Below are 16,891 nucleotides of genomic sequence, written 5' to 3'. Positions count from 1 at the left end.
GCAACATCACTCTTTTTGAGATTAAAGAGGCTATAAGCACGATTGCATCTAGCAAGACTTCAGGCAAAGTGAGATTCCCTGAATTTTGTAAAAAAGAAGCTTCCCTCCTCGCCCCATTCTCGAAGACACTATACGATGAGGCTGTGTCGGCTGCTTGTATTTCACCCTCACCTTGCAAAGTTCTTCTTATCCCTATACCTAAACCTGGCAGAGATCCCACTGCGTTGGAGTCTTATTGACCACTTGCAGTGATCAATGCAGATTAAAAAATTCTCGCTAAGATCCTAGCAGATAGTATGCCCCCCGCCTCCGCTAGTCCCAAAGCTGGTCCACCTAGATCAAAATGGGTTTGTGCTGGCCAGAAAGACTTCCCTCAACTTATGCAGGTTCTTTCGCATACTGGAGTTTGCCTCCACTGTCTGGCACCAAGCAGGTTCCATAGTATGAGATTTAGAAAAAGCCTTTGATTCACTGGGGTCGACCTACTTGTTTGAGGTACTTCTGAAATATGGTCTGGGAGCCCGCTTAATTCACCTGATTAAAGTATTTTATACCAAACCTTCTGTTAGGGTAAAAACGTGCTGTCTCGTTTCTGGCCCTATATCGATTCACAGTGGCACCCGTCAGGCCTGTCCACTGTCCCCTTAAAATGTTTCTTTAGCAATGGAACCTTTGGCTCATGTCCTCCATATGCAGGGACACCTATGGGGCATTACATTAGAGGATGAAACTCATTCAGTCTCACTCTACATGGACAATATGCTTCTCTACCTTAGGGACATCTATGACGCTCCATCAGGCATAGTGCTCACACTCAGTAAGTTTGCATTTGTATTGGGTCTCAAAGTGAAATGAGCTAATCATGCTTCTTCGCATTGTCCACTTCTGTGACCCTTGAAAGAAATGGTTCCCTTAAAATAAATGGTGCCCTCTTATGCTGGCAACCTGTCACTTTCCGCTAGTTATGTATAAGAATATATCATACCCCTGCAGACCTCCTAGATGGTAATATTACGTGGGCAGTGACCTCACTGAGGGCACAGATGACTTTCTGGCGCACCCTACCGATTTTAGTGGCATGCCGCATAGCCTTCTCAAAAATGGTGATGTTACTGTGCCTACTGTATTTTGCTGCTAATCTCCCTCTGTATGTCACTAAGCTCTTCTTTCCCTGACTCCAACAATTGACAGGAAATCTTATCTGGCATGGTACATAACATAGGGTTGCACTCCCTAAGCTTTACCTTCCGGCTGATCAGGCGGGTTTAGGAACCCCAAATTTTGAGGTCTACTATCTGGCCTCTCAGCAGCAGTGGGTGGCCAGATGGTTATCAGGCTGCAAGCTGGATGATACTGCAACTGCCTCCCCCATGGGAATTAACACGTCTACTACATCTTTTTCATCTCTTTTCCAAAACAGTATTGCCCTGTTCCCGTCTCATGATGGTCGCATGTTGTTGAGTCCAAAGAAGCCTTTTTCTTACCTGTTTAACGGGTGCTGTATACTCCGACTGTCCCGCGGCTTGGTGCACATAGAGCTAGCTTGGTCACTTCCATAGGAGAGGTGAGCCTTTGGCATGAAGTGGGACTCCATACCCTTGGTGATCTTTATAAGGATGGTGTTCTCCTTCCAATTAAAGAACTTATCACAGATGCAGGGCTTCATCCGGGTCAACTTCTACTATACAATTAATTTACCTGGGTGTTGGGGTGCACTGGGGTGCAATTCATCAGAACCACATGATGCATCTAGTGATTCAATATTTGCCTGTCATTTGTTCGGGCTGTCATCTAATAAAATGGTTTGTTAGCTCTTAACGTCACTATGCCAACAATGGGACTGTGAGGTAGGTTGTCCCTGTTCAGATAAAAAGTGACAGAGCATCCTGGCATACCCTGCCTTGGTGTCCCACAACGCTTGTTTCAATTTAATTCATTAGTACATATTACACAAGGGCCTACCTCACTCCAGACAAAATCAACCACCATTTTCACTGTATAGACGCTGTTTGCCCCCGCCGCCTGCCCCCGCTGCCTCTTGCCAGAAGCTGATTTCCTGTATATGTTCTGGATGTGCCCTGCACTCACCCAGTACTGGCTGGGTATCTCAGCTCTCTTAGCCGCTGTCCGAGGAACCACTCCCTGAACACATGGGAGGTGTGCTTGCTACGTATGTTCCGGTACAAAAGGGGGTGGTGATGGACGGAGCATCTGAACCAATCAAACACTTACACCCAGTCAAAAGATCTGGGTTTAATCCATCACCGTTCTTTAGCCCACTCTGTCACCCCAGTTCAGACATGGCCATATGCAAATCAGTCTGACCCTATGCCTCATGGGAACAGTCCAGCCCGAACTGCCAAGCCATGCCTTCCCTGGACCGGAAACAAGCTTCCGAGGACCGGTTTATGGCATTACGTATGTTCCGTCATACCAAAAAGAGCAAAGTATCTGAGCAATTCTTGGATCTCGCTCTTTTACTAGCTAAGCGTTTCATTACTCGCAGCTGGAAATCGCCCACCCCCCTCCACTCTCTGCCTGGGATCACTCCATGGATGTCTGTGCTCAGGCTGAGAGCACCACCCTACACCGGAAGGATATTAGGGGTCTGAGTAAATACCCCATCTCTGCCAGCTGGTACGACCTGCTGTTTGATCTTTGGTCTTTCTTGAAGGATGATACTCTCGCTCATTGACGTCTCTAGCCGTTTGCCCAACCGCGGTTCTTCATTTTTCCCGATTGCCGCATTCATTTCTGAGTGATGATGTCTGAAGGAAGCTATAGCATGTCACCTTTAACTTTGTATTGAAAATCATATTTCAATAATGATATTTTAAGGCTGCTTTTAACTATTATTATTGTGTGTATTTAATGTGCTTTTATGATTTTTATACAAGAAATCGAATAAAGCTTTATTGAATTGAATTGAGTGATGTTGTCCACCCCTCCAGTACAAGTAACATGTGTTTAGTGGAGTGGTGTGGCTCACTGGTTAGAGGCGGCAGACCTGTAAGCAGACAACGGCCCGAGACCAGGGTTCAATTCCCGACGCGGCAGGGTGTTGGACCAGGGTCAATGGACTCGATAATTCTCGCCTCAGTGCCTACTCTAACCAGGGAACACACTCGGTAACTCTGGGCATTAAGCTTGCCTCATCTCTACAACGGCCCCCCACAGACGCCGGGGATGCCTGGTTTCACCCTGGAGATACCCAGAAAGGGACCATCTCACAGGGAAAAACCAGGACGGGTTCCCCAGCGGTCTACAGCGCCAGGACACTCGGGTAGAGTAACAGTGCGCTTTACAAGTATCCCACATTTACATTTACATTTTCCATGCTCTGCTACTGTACCGGCTCTCCTTCTACTCCGTGTAGGTGGGGGTTAGTTCTTTTGTTTGAAGTTGAAATAGGTTCTATCTTTTTAGTTTTTTAGTAACCTTGTGCCTTTTCCACTTTGACACTGCAGTCTGCGCATTCTATTAACCACTGTTCTACAGACCTCTGTAATTCCTGCTATGTCATTAACAGGTGCGTATTGATTAACGGCACGGATAACAGCATCTTATGTTTGCAGATTACATGCTGCGCTGTACGTATAAAACTACAAATAAGCTAATTACAAATATGTTTTTTTTTAAATGTGAATGGATTGGGCAAGACAGAATCCCCCACTACCAGACAGGGACGGCCGCTCGACAGGAAACAAGCTGCACAATTGGAGCCTTATGCAAGGTACAGAATAACGTAAGATTCAGAAATTTTTAAAAAGATTCATCATATCCAATCCTATGATACTGATAGGAATATCTATAAATACAGCACACTCTTTCTAGAAACCACAAGGGGCCAACATTGTGCACATGATAATGGTTAATAGGCTTAAAGACAAATGTTAGTTAGCTGGGAATAATTAAAAGCAGCAGGTCTAAGATTTCATTTTGCTCACATTTTGCCCAGGAGGACCATAATTATTCAGAAGGATTTAGAGAATTAAAAAAGCAGTGAGAGGGAAACAAATCTCGTATAACCTAGTGATGAAATCCAGGTTTTGGATAGATGTCAACAGAAAAGACAATAAGATGATAGTGCAAAGTCGGTGATGAACAACAAGAGCTTGGAATCAAGTAGGCAACTTACAGGTGAACTGTCTAACAAACAGTAAATGGAAGTGCTAACAAGCATTTACAATGCAATGGTCTCGGCATTGTTAAAGTTAGAGCTATTGGCATTGCTCATGACATTATTTTTGTTTATGTTTTTGTTGTTTGTAAAACATAAATAAATGGCCTTGTCATTTACAATGCCAATAGCTTAATCTCTTGCAAATGCGAGATCTATTGCATTTGCACCCACACACAGAGCCACACACACAAAGCCACCCACACACACATACAGAGCCACCCACACAGAGCCATCCACACAGAGCCACCCACACAGAGCCACCCACACCCACACAGAGCCACCCACACAGAGCCACCCACGCACACACACAGAGCAACCCGCACACACACAGAGCAACCTGCACACACACAGAGCCACCCGCACACACACAGAGCCACCCACACACACACAGAGCCACCCACACACACACAACTAATAGTTGCAGTGATATACATTTACAGAAAATAGACTTTATTGTCTGCATTCTTCATCTATTTAGCCCCAGAGGCAAATCAAACAGCAAAATAGGTTAAACCTGCTCTCTTACACGCAACACAGTTCAGATACACCATGACACACAGATTGCTGTCACAGAGCATCCAATAAATGTATTCCATCGTATTCAGATTCTCATTTTGCTCTACCCCAACATAACATTTTAGACATCCTGACAGCACCAAGCTCTCAACAGAGCACCAAATGAATGTAGTTGGCACATTCTTCTCTTCACAGGATTATTCACCATATAACGGCTACCCTCCAGCATTTAAGCCATACAACTAGTAGGGTTTGGGATTAGTGGACAAGATGTAGGGAGAACGAGATTGAGTAGAAGCTGCTGTCTGTGGCACTGAGAAGTAGTTCTTTGTGGGACGTGTGAAGGTGTGTGGTCTGATGCTGTTGCTGGATAGTAACTTACCTTCGCGGTGACAGGTGCCCTCCCTGGGTTCCTGGTAGGGGCAGGTGCCATGTCGCCTGCGTGGGTGGCTCGGAGGAGGTAAGTGACTGGCCGCGGCGGCAGAGGGGTGTCTGCCTGTCACTCTGCGGGTGTCCAGCTGACAGGAGGAGCTCCGTGGCAGGGTCCTGGTGTTCGCCTCGTGGCTGGAGGTGCCTCTGAGGATGAGTGGGCGGTGCTCTGTTGCTGGCTGGATACAGAGGCAGGTCGGTAAGCATGTGTAGGTAGTTTCAGCAGATGTTGGTCTATCCTTCTCCGCCGATGGATCTGCTGTAGGAACCCACTTCCTCTCTATTTATTCTCTTTCCTCCCGCCTCGTCGTTGCACCAGTAAGTTGCTGATGCCTGGGGGCCGGAGCAGCTCCGAGAAGCCAGCACCGCCCCTCACACGCGCTGCACACACTGTCTTCTTCCTTGTGCTCCCTGCCAAGAGCGACTCTTCTCTCATCAGCAGGCTGACTTCCCCATGGGCCGGGCAGCCATTAACCAATACTTGAATCCCCAGGAAACAAGCCCCGGGCTGCGCGTTATCTGATAGTGATGTGGAGCGCGCCTCCGATATGGACATGGGAGGAAACGGGGGCCGCCACAGGATGTTTGTAGAGAGGGATGGAGAGGGGCAGGACCACGGCCAGAGTTGGTGCTGCTCCAGACGAAAATGCTGAAGTATCACACACGCCCTTTCCGGCGCACGCACAGATCCGATGCCATGCTCACTTTTGTAAGTCACGGGTATCCATTTCACTTTTAAAGCATTAAGTTTAGCTACCACGCAAGGGGAAACAGTTTCAATAAACAAGCACTCAGCTGGGGCGGAGGACTTGGCGACTTCTTCCGGCGGCGGTCGGGGGCGAAATGCCAGAACAAAAGCGCCGCCATTTTCGCCATTCGGGGGCGTGTGTTTAGCAGTTGAGTGACGGATGATGTCACGGCTTAAAAACTGCAAAAACCACGCCCCCGAATCCGCTAAAGATGGGGCCTGAACCGAGTGACGCCCCTCTCCTCCAATGGCTATCCAGCATTTACGAGGCCAGACAATGGAGAAGAGGAGCGGGTTCAAGCCCCAAACTGGAAATCATTAAATCTTCGGCTCCGCCCACTGCTCACAGCAGTGCGGACAAGGCCTCGACCTAAAAAGCAGATCAGTTGTAAGGGATGGATTAACTGGGTTGTATGTGCATAAGTGCTCGACAAATGGTGGAGGAAGTGGGGGCGGGGGTTCAGATGCTGATTTTTAGATTTAAAAAAACACATTGTTGTCTTTTTAGAATAGTAAAGATATTGAACCAAAAAAACACATTGTTGTGATCCTTGCGACCGATGGTGTATACTGGAGGGCACTTTTCAGACAGGAAGGAAAACAGGCAAACAGTGAAAGGCCAAATATTTATGGCTTTTACGGTAATCGGTTAACATTGGTAAAAATCTTACCACTTATAGTAAAAAAATTATATTTAGCTGACATACACATGTAATGACAGGCAACATCAATCATTATGCCGTGAAGCAAAGACAGCAAAATATGATTTGTCGATACATATTTTTATATCCTTCCAAGTTATGTAGCACTAAAATGCAGATGAATAAAGCAAATCGGAAATGCATACACTAAATCAACAATTAAGTTGATATAACCTATCTACAGATGCGCTGGAAGGTTTTCACTATCCTAGGAACGCCTTACCTGTGGTCTGGGGAAAAACTCTTGCTGCTCGGATTCCCTTGCTGCCCTGCTGCCGTGTCCCGTGTGGGTGAAGACCTTCTGCTGCCTCTCAGCTCCTGCCCCCGCACCCGACGCGGACCGCTGGCTGCCGAACTACACCATCCAGGAGGCAGCGCGGCACGGTCTCGCGTGAGGAGGTGGGGGGCAGGCCCATAAATTCCGCGGCGCGGGACGCGCGCGGGCTCGCCCGGGCGAAGCCGGGGCCAAGGGCGGGCCCGTCCTTGCCCGTCAAAGGCCAGAGGAGGCCGGGCAGGGCTACCCCCCTTGCATCTGAAATCAGGACACCTCTTAACGGGACGAATGCTAGACTTGGAGAGGTAATAAGCGGTCTGTTTTATGTACACTGTGGACGCGCCCTGTACTGATAGCAGGATAGTCCGTGGAAACAAAGTTAGAACATATCTGTTTATTAGTGGATCCGGAGGCAGTGCTTTGTAGACTCTACCCCAGCCTTAGTGCTTTGTGCATTGTGTGTAATATAAGATTTGATTAAATCTTAAAGTATATCCACGCTTTATTTTGCGGGAGTTCTGGGTATTTTATTTCAAACATTACCAAGTATGAGTAAGCGGAAGGTGACTCCCGCAGAGGTAGGGGGTGGGGTTAAGAGGACTCTCGATGCATTTCTTCAAAGAGCATAGTCGCTGTTAGTCCATGAAATTCAGCTTACTGAAAAAAGATTGTCGCTAGATACACTGCTAGATCATAAGCGATCTTCCATGGGCTCCATAGCAAAGTCTAAAACACCAAGTAAAGGTATCCCCCAAGGCCAAATAAAACAAGACAGTGGTAACAGTACTAGTGCCATAGTTCATGTTTCCCACATGGCACAACAGGATGGCTTACCCACATACCTTGATGATTCGCCCATTTCTGACTCTGACTCCGATCTGTCCCACATTATCACCGAAGAGGCGGAGGGATATCCCAACCCAACCGCACCAGATTAACGGGTCAGAATTGGGGGAATCAGAGCTAGCAGCACCTAGGGCCAAACTAGGTGCAGGAATCACGGCTAGGGAGGGTGGAGAGGTGGTCACAAGATCAAAAGGCGCTATAAAAGCTGCATGCACCACACAGTTCGTATCACCTTTAGCTGATTCAAGGACTCGGGGCACATGCCCGGGGAGGAGGGGGCCGAATCCGCCAAAACCCAAGCCAAAACAGAAGGGTGCGGCAAAGACGAGTAGGGTGAGAACCTCAGTGGGACCCACAGGCAGTGCACAGTGCTCAAATTGTGGGAAGATGGGGATTGACCAGGGAGTGGAAAATGTATTATGGCCTAAGTTAGAACTACTTTTTACCACTCATCTGGGACCGGCGTTGGAGAAAATCAAGGTTATTGAGGAAAAACTCTCCTTGTTATGTGACCAGGGCAAAAATGTGTCCGGCAGAATCATGGGGCCAGAGGAGGGGGGAGTAGAGGCCATATTACACCCAAAGCCCACCACTAGTAATGACGGCCAGGGAGGGGGGCCTCGTGAAGGTGAGCAGTCTGATGAAGACAGTGAGGGCAACAACAAGGGCCCTTTCGTGGGTACAATGAGCAGGATTAATCTAGGTATAAGTAGAAAGGGGCCAACTTATACGTCTCACCCTGACCCAGCCCATAGGTGCCCCGAGGGAAGAAGGGGAACAGACAGTGAAAAAGAGCTAATAATGGCCGACCCTGTGCAGAGCACCCGGGGCCTACAGACACTGGACCTCCCCCCAGCCCCAAGCTCCTATACAGTATTTCTAGCAGGGGTTCCTGATGGTGGGGACGACAGGGAAGAAACCCCGCGCACCCTAATTAATAAGACAGCCCATTGGTTAGTTAAAAATACAGGTTTTAATATCTCACAACACAGGCATATTCTGATGGCAAGGAGGGTGGCCTGGATTGGAAGCAGTAGGGAGAGTTTTGCGGGCGACTGCGTGATCTTAAATTTCAGATATCCAGAGCTAGTCAAAGACCTCCTTTACAGCCAATCGAGGGGTCAATACCAAGGAGAGGGAGGGTCTAGTATTAGATTTCTCCCCCTGGCCTTTTTTTATTGGGATACGGTGCATAGGAACATGCAAGGTGACCATAGGCGGACTCGGGCTGCACCACAAGGGGAGGGTCAGATAGTCCCACTAACTAATCGATTCGCACCTCTACATTGTGCTTCAGCCCTAAACGAAATAGATTGACTGACAGGGAGGCCGTCAGATGAGGAAGAAGTCATGCGGGAGGGGTTGCCCCAAACAGGAGACCATGACGGGTCAGGCTGCACACAGTTAGATGATTCTAATTCTAATGCGAGAGACACAGAGCCAGGTGGGAGGGGTCTAGGGGAAAATGTAGGTAAATTGGGTGAACCTCCTGCAATGTATATTAGCCCCACAATTGAAATTGCAGGTAGCCAAATAGCGGGAGAGATTAAGATAATATCCTGGAATATTGCAGGTTTAGCTTCAAAAATTAAAAATCATAATTGGCTAACTTATAGAAAGAAACATCAAATATTCCTCCTACAAGAAACATGGGAGGTGCATAACAATACTCAGGCAATAGAAGGATACAAATTGTTTTTTATCCCAGCACGTAAGTCAGGGCCGGGGAGGGCAAAAGGTGGTCTGACCATCTATGTCGACCTTAGACTATCAGGAAGATGGGATGAACTAAGATGGGCCTCGGATTGCATACTGGGAATTACGTACCGTAACAAGGGTTTTAATTGAACCCTTGTTAATTTCTATAACACTATTACCCCAGGACAACCCCTCTTATGTCTCACTGAACTGGGGGCTCGGTTGGCAGGAATGGAGGAGCAAGGGGCATCAAGTTCCCAGCTAGTACTAGTGGGGGACTTTAATTCTCATCCATGCCCCTTTTTAAGAATGAATGGGGGGAACTGGTCGGCCTACCCGATGGGAGAGGGGTGACACCTGAATCACACAATGGAGGGAGGAGCATTGAATAAGATCTTGGGCAGTCATGCACTTATACACACCATGGATCTGATTGGTGGGGAGGGAAACAGCACAGTCACCCCAACTTTTAAAGGCAGGGGAAATGGTTCTATAGTTGATTTTATCTTTGTCACAATTACGTTAAAATGTCAGGTCACAAGGTTTAAGATAGAGGTGAGCATTTTCAGTGACCACAACTCGCTCTTCTTGTGTATTAGAGACCCAAACTCGGCAATTCAACCCCACCGAAGGGAGGCCGGAGGTCTGATCAAAGCCACCGACCAGGGTAGGAGATTAAGGTGGGTCAACACTGACAGTGAAGCATTTTATAGAACCTTACTGACACAGGATGAATCCAATGTCTGGAAGTGTTTGGAACTAGAGGTCGAGGGGTCAGACCTGATCAGGGCATTTGAGGTTGCTGCCCAACAATTGATGGTTTACGTAGGGGTAGAAAGACCAATAAGGAATATAGCGCCCCTGGGTGGTTTGATCATGACTGCACCCTCGCCCTGAGGGTTCTGAAGTCAGCTCTGAAATGTGTACCCAAGGATAGGGTGAAGGTATCGAGCTGTAGGGCAAGGTACAATAAGACACTGAAATGTCGTAAGCCCGCACTGCAGAACCAGGCATGGGAAAACCTAAGAGAAGCGGCCGAGACAAAGGACTCAACTGCTTTCTGGAGAGTTATTAATGAACCATGCTTCCAGGATTCAAATAAACCCAAGCTGGCCAGTCATATTCTCCCAGAAACTTGGCTTGAGCACTATCAGGGCCTCTACAACCATGGTAGCACTAATGATTTGATCACAGTAGAACCAGAAAGTGTGAACCCATCTCAGATTACCTTTTCCCTAGGAGAAATAAAGGCTTGGATTGAGGGGCTAACCTGTAATAAGGCGCCAGGCCCTGATGGGATTCCCCCAGACCTCTTCCTGAGCCAGAAAGAACTTTGAGCGCCCATACTCACAAGGGTAATAAACACTGCAGTACAGACAACAATGCCAATATACTGGTCTATGTCCACAATAGTCCCCATATTAAAAAAAAAGGGAATAGAAATAGCCCACAATGTTATAGGCCCATCTCACTCATAGATGTTACTGTGAAAGTTCTAGGTAGGGCCATTCTTAACCGATTGATTGACTGGGCGGAGGAACATGAGATTATCACGGACACCCAGTATGGGTTTAGGCATGGCCGCTCCACTACAGATCAATGCCTCAACTTATATCTCCTGGCAGCCAAGTACACTGTAGCCAGTGAGGGGACGGTGTACTTGGCTTTTATGGACCTCACTGCGGCATTTGATCGAGTAAATCGGAAGAAATTGTGGGATGTATTGGGGGCTTTGGGAGTTGACCCAGGATTGGTAAATATATTAAGAGCACTGCACCAGAGCACCTCTGCCCAGGTCAGATATGATGAGGAGGGAAATGTCTATGACCACTTCCCATGTTCAAGGGGAGTGAGGCAGGGGTGTATCCTGACCCCCTTCCTTTTTACTTTATATATAAATGGCTTAGCTCAGGCGTTGGTAGCTTTAGGGGTGGACTGCCCACAGATAGGAAGGAGAGGGATTCCCGTGTTATTGTACGCGGATGACGCAGTGCTTTTGGCCCGCACTGCGCGTGGACTGCAGCGCCTTATGGACGGCTTTGTCCATGTTATGGATAGTCTAGATTTGTCACCAAATGTCGTCAAATCATATGTTATGGAGATAGGGAAAGGACCAACCAGGAAAACTAAGTACACAATAGGCACACATGGATTGGAAAAGGTCAAGTCATTCTCATACCTGGGGATCCTGTTTGATAGTCGCCTTAGCTTTAAAGCCCTCGTGGAAGAGAAATGTCATACACTAATCAACTCAACAGGGGCAACTATGAACTTTGCAAAGAGGTTAGGCCGATGGTCCCCGGATCAAATTTTGAACCTATACAGTTCTGTAAGTTGTGCCAAAGTCCTATATGGCAGTGAGGTCTGGGGCTCTATAGACCCACATAAGTTACAAATAGAAGAAAACAAATACTTGAGGCAGGTATTGAAAGTCCCACAGAGCACACCTTCCTACGTGGTTCATGAGGAACTGGGCCTAATCCAGCTGCGTGACAGGCTGCAATGGAAACCCCTTGCATGCTGGATTAAAATATGGTCTAACCCAGATTCGGCGTTAAGCCAGCAAATAATATTAGATTGTATGGCTCAAATATATCAAGGAAAACCTGATGGCCATGGGTCATGCTGAACATTTTACTCACCCTACAAAATTGACATCTAAGGACAAGGGCCCCATTAAGTTAGAATTTTTAAATAGAGCCATATCAAATAGGGAAGACAGGGAGCTGACTAAGCAATCAGTGAGAACTCACCAGTTAACAAAGTCGTGTCTGGGCCTGGAACCTTATCTTTGCCTTATTTACAATCCCCAAAACAGATTTCTTATGACCCGTTTCAGGCTAAATTTGTTACATCACATTCTGGCACTGCCAGCAGGGTATACAACGCATCTGGAGAGGAAGGGTCCTTGCGGCTGCGACCAACGGTCTCTGCAGGACACGCTCTACTTGGTTTTATTATGTCCTTTTTATGCTTACCCTAGGCGATTATTTTTAAAAGGTATTTTAAGGAATACTAAGTTTAAACAAGCTAAGGTGGCCTTATTGTTTCTGAAATTGTCAGCAGAGCCTCTAATGCTTTTTTGTACAGTAATTTTTTAAAGACTTGTGATGAAACTTAGAACCAGCAGAGGGGAGGAATAATGGCCTGTGTGTCTAATATTTGTTACTTTGAGAAAGGAAGGGTATCCCTCAGGTATTTATGACTGAGTTTTCTTGGTCGGGATTTTGTAATTGCTCCTTGCACTACATCTTGGTTGTATTATTTTTAATTTGGGACATTCTGTGTTAGTTCCATAAGATGATCCTTGTGTTGAACCAATTATACTTTATGTATTGTAGGTAAATAGATTGTTAGCATGCTTTTTAAAATGTCTGAGATACTTTTTTAACACTGTACTTTTATGGTATTGTTTTATGCCAAATAAAGTATATTTTGATTTGATTTGATTTGATATAACCTATCATCTTGGAAAATGTAAACATGAAACACAGCTACTCATCCTATTAAGAGCAGGAGCATAGCACTGGTCGCTGCCATTGTGAATGAGTAAGGCAGCAATGCAAGAAAGATGTTAATAGTTTCTTCCTTACCATTTTACAGGCCCACATAACGAGATATAAAGGTGTAGTTTATGCAGAGTGGACTACCAAACAACTCAAGGTTGATCATTTGTAGCACTGTGAAAATAGCAACTAGTATGTACCAGTACATATGCTTTAAACAGCTAGTGGTGCCATCGACACATAGCTTTACATTTGGCATACAATTTGTCTTTTGTTGTTACAATACGTGTCTTGAATGTGTCTCCTGATGTGAAAAGGAGTTTCTTTTCTTGGATTCTAGTCCTGCACATGAAAACCCCACCAAAAACCGCTCATAGGGAAGTGTTACATGCATAGCCGTACATGGGAGATAGCAGATACAGAAAATCAGCCTGTCTATTGTATCACCACATTCCATCTGCTTGAAGGACTTTCTTCATCACTGTGAAAGTTTTTTTTTGTTCTAGCGAGAGGTGAAGAAAATGTCTTCCAATTAGAGATTCAAGAAACCCATATTATCACAGGCTCCGCTATGAGAATAAATATGTGTCGTGCATAATTGTCTTTGACGGCTGCCAGGTAAGTCGCAAAGTACATTGAAGCATTTGAACACTGCTTTTATGGCTTTCTACAGCAAAACTCTAAAATATATGTAGATTACGATTTTGGCTTTATCAACCAGTTTGATCAATGTGCTATTAAGATGCACATTTGATAAACATATTCAGATTTGGCTAGGTCAGAAAATATAAACATATTTCTCTAGGATAGTCATTGCAAAGCGGCCCTAAGATAACTAATAGGTGTTAGAAAATGAATTGAGCTTTACAAATATGAATGGAATGCAACGGTGCACAGACATAATATCGACTCCACAATATCGTTTGGACAGAATATCGAGTTTGAAATATCGTTTGGACAAAATATCGACAGGACAGAATATAGACAGCCAAAATATCGTTTTTAAGGTAAGTGAAGTAATATCGACTGTAAATAATATAGAAAGTGAAAATATCCAAGTATATAATCTAGATAGTAAAAAATATCGTTTTTTAAATAATATTTAATTATTTATAGTGTTTTTTCATGTTATAATATGTGTGAAAAGTGTCATTTTATGTTATAATTATTTTTAATTAATGATTTTTTTTTTATTATTGTGTAAATTTATTCTGTAGCGGGTTGTGGGTTTATAGGGGAATAGGGTGGGAAGTAATTTAATTATAATTAATTAAATATGTAAATGTATTAATTGGTAGTAATATTTAATTAATTGGTAATTAAATAATATTTGTTAATTATTTAAAATTTAGTTGGTAATTAATGTAATTTAATTGATTAATTGCTAATTATGTAAATTAAAATAATGTATTTCCTGTAGCGGGTTGTGGGTTTATAGGGGAATAGGGTGGGAAGTAATGTATTTATAATTAATTAAATATGTAAATGCATTAATTGGTAGTAATATTTAATTAATTGGTAATTAAATAATATTTGTTAATTATTTAAAATTTAATTGGTAATTAATTTAATTTAATTGATTAATTGCTAATTGTGTAAATTTAAATAATTTATTTCCTGTAGCGGGTTGTGGGTTTATAGGGGAATAGGGTGGGAAGTAATTTAATTATAATTAATTAAATATGTAAATTTAATAATTGGTAGTAATATTTAATTAATTGTTAATTAAAAAATATGTGTTAATTAATTAAAATGTAATTGGTAATTAATTTAATTTAATTGATTAATTGCTAATTATGTTAAATTAAATTATTTATTTCCTGTAGCGGGTTGTGGGTTTATAGGGGAATAGAGTGGGAAGTAATTTAATAATAATTAATGAAATAATGACATTTATTTAATTGTATTTAATATAAAATAATTGTAAATTAATTTTTAATTATCAAATAAATAATTGGTAATTAGTTATAAATTAGTATTAATAGGTAACTAATTGAAATATTTATAGTTAATTAGTAATTTTAATATATTAATTATTATGTTATATTAAATCGTTAATCATTTTTAAATAAATTGATATTGATATTATTTTGTAATTTATTTATTAATATATGAAGTATTTACTTTCTCAAATGTTGCACCCACTGGAGTGGGAATAGTAATTTTAACCCTTACGCTATCCAACGCTTTCCCTACTCTTGCACCCACTGGAGTGGGAATAGTAATTTTAACCCCTACGCTATCCAACGCTTTCCCTACTGTTGCGGGAAACATCCTTTACAGCGCAACTTTTACAACGCACTACCATTACAACGAAACTTTTACAACGCAAAAACTATTACACCGCATGTTTTTACAACGCATGTTTTTACAACGCAGATACCTTTACAACGCATACCATTACAACGTAAGTATTGGTAAGTATATAATAATTTTTTTAACGTACATTTTTGTAATTATTGGCTAAAGGGGTATTTTTAGAGTTCAGGGTCAGTTTTTAGTTTTTGGGTAAAGGGGTATTTTTAGGGTTCAGGGTCAGTTTTTAGTTTTTGGGCAAAGGGGTATTTTTAGGGTTCAGGGTCAGTTTTTAGTTTTTGGGTAAAGGGGTATTTTTAGGGTTCAGGGTCAGTTTTTAGTTTTTGGGTAAAGGGGTATTTTTAGGGTTCAGGGTCAGTTTTGGGTTTTTGGGTAAAGGGTTTTTTTTAGGGTTCAGGGTCAGTTTTGGGTTTTTGGGGTACAGGGGTACAGTGTAAAAATAAAGTAAAATTAAATTTACATTAAATTAATTTAATGAAATTAAATTAAATTTAATTATATTAAATTAATTTTAAATAATTTAAATAAAAAAAATTATTATATACTTACCAATACTTACGTTGTAATGGTATGCGTTGTAAAGGTATCTGCGTTGTAAAAACATGCGTTGTAAAAACATGCGTTGTAATAGTTTTTGCGTTGTAAAAATGTTGTAATGGTAGTGCGTTGTAAAAGTTGCGTTGTAACGTCATATATCCACTGTTGCACTCTTTGGAGTGGGAATAGTCATTTTAACCCCTACGCTATCCAACGCTTTCCCTACTGTTGCACCCACTGGAGTGGGAATAGTAATTTTTACTCTTTTGTATTTGTACGTTAATAATATTGGCTATTATTTAATTAAATTTTGTTACTATATATATATGTTTTAGGAAATATGAATAAAAAAAGATTATTTTTTTACTTTCATTAATTATTTAATTATTAAAAGTTATTTTAAGTATTGTTAAGTATATTTTAGTAATTAATTTTTTATATTAATGTAATTAAACATTGTTTTTATTAAAGTCGATATTTTTTACAACTATATTTTTGTAAACGATATTTAAAACTCGATATTTTTGTACTTACCTGTTTGTACATAGAAAGTCGATATTTTGACAGTCTATATTTTGTCAACGATATTCTTGAAGGTCGATATTTTGTCACTCGATATTATTTCAGTGATCCGAATGCAACACCGTACTCAGACTAGCCAACTTTTGTAGATGACACACTGAAAGTGGAAAAGCTAATTCTAGTTAGGTTAGAAGTCAGTGCTTAATTTGTGAAAGAATAAGCCAAAAGACTTGCTTCGAAGCCAGTGCTAGTCCTATAAAATGTTGCCGCCAAATACCAAGACTGCGCTGACTTGAACCACATCATGCCTCTTAACGCACTACACTCCCTTCCCCTTTAACTCTCTCTTCCAGGTTCCTGCTTTCTTCATTTGTGACAATTTTCCCATCTTTCTCTTCCTCCATCTTTCTTTGCCTTTTAGTTTTCCCTCTCGTGCTCTCGAAATTGTCTAAAGAGGAAAAATAAGTGCCAGTCCCCAAAAATGAGCGCCGGTGGAACCCCACTGGCAAGCACCAGCTGAAATTAAGCACTGTTAATCATAGTTAGTAAAAAGAAGGATTGAGTTTGGCTATGACTAAATTAATTGGATAATATAATATGGCTATACACTAGCCC

Source organism: Lissotriton helveticus, chromosome 7 (genome assembly GCF_964261635.1).
Source record: "Lissotriton helveticus chromosome 7, aLisHel1.1, whole genome shotgun sequence".
NCBI classification, from domain to species: domain Eukaryota; kingdom Metazoa; phylum Chordata; class Amphibia; order Caudata; family Salamandridae; genus Lissotriton; species Lissotriton helveticus.
The sequence above is the reverse complement of the archived record's forward strand: the minus strand, read 5'-3'. Positions refer to the sequence as shown.